Below are 4,054 nucleotides of genomic sequence, written 5' to 3'. Positions count from 1 at the left end.
ACGATTTAAGTCGTGACGACACATGCTACAATCAATAACAAAGTCGCTCATGCGTTAACCCATGTAGCTGTTCGGCCGAAACTATTATATTTCATTTTTGAAGATATTATATGAGTATTTTTTTCTAATACATTTAAAAAAATATATTTGCACATGCGAATGTGGCTAAGACTAACATGTAAGTGCAATTGAAAGGGATCTGCAAAAATTAAACCATGAGCCTAACTCGTGTTTTTTATATTTGACCCGAATTCTTTACCACGAGTCTCACACGATATTATAGGTTAAGAGGTTAATTAATAATTAATTAATAATTCAAAAATTTGTGAGTTATTTGCAAAATAGTAAAGGATTTTCTTGTTCAGAATGGTTTAATCGATAAATATATGACAGTTGTTGTACCTAGCAACAGATTCAAGGTTCGAGGTTTAATATACTTCTGTTGTCGCTGAGTACAATGGCTATCACTTATAAATCTTATATATGAGTACTTATAAATCAAATATATGATTTATATATGGCCATTTTCAATCATTAATAAACTCGAAATTCCGCGTGTTGTTTGTAAAATAGGATTTTTTTATCAACATTAATATAAACTACAAATATACAATGGTTAATACGCCTTGTGTCAAACACCCTATATATGTGTGTATTATATATTATAAATGCAGACATTATATAAAGTTCACCATGTGTATAGTTGTCTGTTCTATTTAACTTTTCACTTTTCGCTATTCAATTAAGCATTTTATATAAACAATCTTTTAATGGAAGTACATAAGAATAAATTTATATGTCATATTTAGACGTTAGTGTAATTAATTTATTCAATATATCAACGCGTAAAAACGCATTTGCATGAAAGCATGTCGAGATTAATACCATCAATTTATTCCTTTGTATTTCCTAAAAAGATTATATAACACGCGAAACGTATACTTAAGATCTAAATTTACGGTATCTGCAAAAAAAACTGCATTTATAGAGATTTATCTCAGGGTGGTGACGTTTCACGGTGAAAAACGTTTCACGATTGAAAAACTATAAACCTTCAGCACGAGCTTTGGGTTTTGTAGGCCGATGCCTCGCATAATGTCAAACGCGAACGAAACATTATGAACCTTTCGGTCAATGGTCTGTGGTGTCAAGTAAAAACTACCCAGTGGCACAAAAATGCCTTCTAATAGACCAAGCAGCAGCATCAGGAAAACACCATCATGGTGAGTATCTAAATCAGTCACTTCCAAATTTTGCTCAGTGTTTATTTACAAATGTCACTAACGACTGAAAGAACAGAAACAGGTAGTATCATCAATAAAAGAAAAATGATGAAAAATCGCAATTATAAAATAGTTTAAAGAACTCACATTCTTAACAACAACTAATTTATCAGGTGCGTGATCGAAAAGAATATCAACTGCATCACGTTCACAACACATACCTAAATCGTCATAAGTTGTTGTCACTTCTTCTCCTACTATTCTGTGTATCAGTTGATATGCATTGACCTTCTTTCTTACGTACCATAATCAATTAAAGAGCAATTCTTTCTGGTAATCTAACAGAAGCACGGAAATGTCGGGCTAAGCTGATTAACACGTTGACTGCCACGGAACTTTTCACGATTCTGGTCTAAGAAGCCAATTTGATTTAATCAAGTAATGAAGCGTCGAGATAACTCGTAGTTAGCGTCCTGGGCAAGTAAACAACCTACGAGATATCTCGTAGATGGCAGTCAACGGGTTAAAAGATGCAAGATTGTAACAATGTTTTTGTATGTACAGATTCAACGCTCCAATTGTAAAGTGGATAACGGTCCAGTACGCGATTAGCGACAGATAAGACTAAAGCAATTTTTTTATTTCTTTCCTTCTTCTGATTGGCTTACTTCAAGTAGATCCAGCTTTTCTCCAGTTAGCTTCTCTGAAGTAAAAATAACACAAGTATATAAAATTCATCTCATTGGAAAAATCTACCTTGGGTAGAGTCTTTCAAATTGTACACACTCATATACCTAAAAGTTTTTGCAATACTTTGTCCATCATCAATATCTTCCACAATGTCTTTCATAATAATTTGCTGATCAGTCTCATTATTGATCCATTGGATTAATACAGATATCAATTCTTGAAGTATGGGATCTTCCAAAGATTTTGGCTCGATTATGGAACGTTCTTTGTTTTCATCAAGAACATATTCCTCTTGTAGCATATCAGGATTAACTGCATACCCAGGTGAATCAATTGCATATTTCTTCTAGTACATTTTGCACTAAAAACATGATATCTGGAGATTTTATACAGTGTTATTTATTTTTAATTATGTTGTAAGCACAACGATAATCATAAACGAAGGCCACGATTCAAATTACCGAACGTCGCTTTGCGGAAATGCAACCCTGCATTCATAAGACATGTCGATGACCGTGAACGAAGGCCACGGCTCAAATTACCGAACGTCGCTTTGCGGAAATGCAAACCCGCATTCTCGCAAAGGAAATATCAAAATCAAGATGGTCAGCGTCCTCATTTAGATGACGCTGACACATCAACAACCGCCCCCTCCGATTAAGACATAGGAAGAGGATAAAAGGGGACGTAAGACCGGAGCGGGTGCGACTCACGAATCTCAACTCTCGAGCACCGATACGCTGTCGGACGCATACGTAAAATTGTATCGGGTAATTCAGTAATAAACGACCAGTTCAGTTTTTAATCATCAAGAAGCACTTAATTAACTACCGCGCCTCGCCACCTACTCCTGCTCTACCGCGCTGTACCGGGCAACCCCACATTTTCCGCGACGTTACGAACTCGCAATAAATCTGGTGGCAGTGGTGGGATCTGCCCTCCAGCAACAGCCTGCAACAGAAAAAGGAGAACTCTGTGAAAAAGCAATCGCAAGTAACAGAGTGGTGAGCAGCAAATCTTGGGACGATTAAACAACGGGAACGGAAAACTACGTGGCAACTTAGAGGGAACGGACGTCGGAGCTACGACAACCTACAGGGACCGACCACGATAGTAGAAGAGGCAACAACGTAGCAAAGGCAGCAGAAACGACCTACCTCAACGCAGCGATCAGCGCCAGGCAACTCGATGCCGGATACATCGGAGCACCGATAACGAACCATGCGAGAACGAGACACCGCGACCCGTCGACATGCGTTCCGTCTTCCTAATGTAAGTCCTAATCTAATACACACAAGCGCACATACATACACACACACGCGCGAGACTGCCAAGCCGTCCGCGTGAATGTCTGAAGGTAGTAATATACCGCATAATCCCTGCAAGAATCGATCCTGGCTGCACAGCGCACCTGCAGCGTATATACTGAGACAGCCAGCTGAACAAGTAATTCAGAATTTCGATAACTTAATAAATAACACCGCGCAAAGTATACAAGAAGGAATACAAGACGCGCTAAATGTATTTGAAGATTCAAACGAAGAACAGCCCCCGATACACGTAGTAACAGAACGCGAATTTCTATTTAATGAAATCGATGATAGTGTATTGCCAGTAACTCCTCGCGTTAGGCGACAAAGAAACTCGCCGAGTAATAGTACCATAACTAACGTATCAGAAAGAGGAGAATTCTCTATAACATCGTACGACGATAGCGTTTTCGATCCGCGCGAGGTACTCGATAATTTAAATATGGACAGACGTACCGAACAAGATGCACGTCATATTGACGGTCCCGCGATAGATGAGGAAATCGATAGATTACGGTTCACCGTCGCGCAGCGTACAAACGGTAACATAGAGGAAAACCCCTTACCAAGAGGCAATAGGGGAGCAGAACGTGATTCCCTAGTAGAAATTTTAATAGGTCAGATACAAAACCTTACTACACGCGTAGCCGCATTAGACGAGAAGGTTAACGTACTAGGACGGAATAACGCGGAAAGGTTCACTAACGTACAAAAGCCCACTGCAACAAGGCTCTGGAACGGAGACAGAACGTACGACCACATACCGACGCAAGACCCCTTCTCAGAAGACAGTCACGCGTTAAATTAATTTATAACTGACACTAATAGGCA

At 38.9% G+C, this 4,054-nt stretch overlaps 1 pseudogene; it reads right to left on the bottom strand.

The window, feature by feature from the left end:
• Positions 1 to 865: 865 nt before the first annotated feature.
• LOC106745725 lies at positions 866 to 2,488 on the bottom strand (annotated as a pseudogene).
• Between the last annotated feature and the right edge of the window lie 1,566 nt (positions 2,489 to 4,054).

The sequence above is a fragment of the Dinoponera quadriceps genome, unplaced genomic scaffold (genome assembly GCF_001313825.1).
Source record: "Dinoponera quadriceps isolate SergipeBrazil2010 unplaced genomic scaffold, ASM131382v1 scaffold1867, whole genome shotgun sequence".
Classification (NCBI taxonomy): Eukaryota; Metazoa; Arthropoda; class Insecta; order Hymenoptera; family Formicidae; genus Dinoponera; species Dinoponera quadriceps.
The sequence above is the reverse complement of the archived record's forward strand: the minus strand, read 5'-3'. Positions and strand labels throughout refer to the sequence as shown.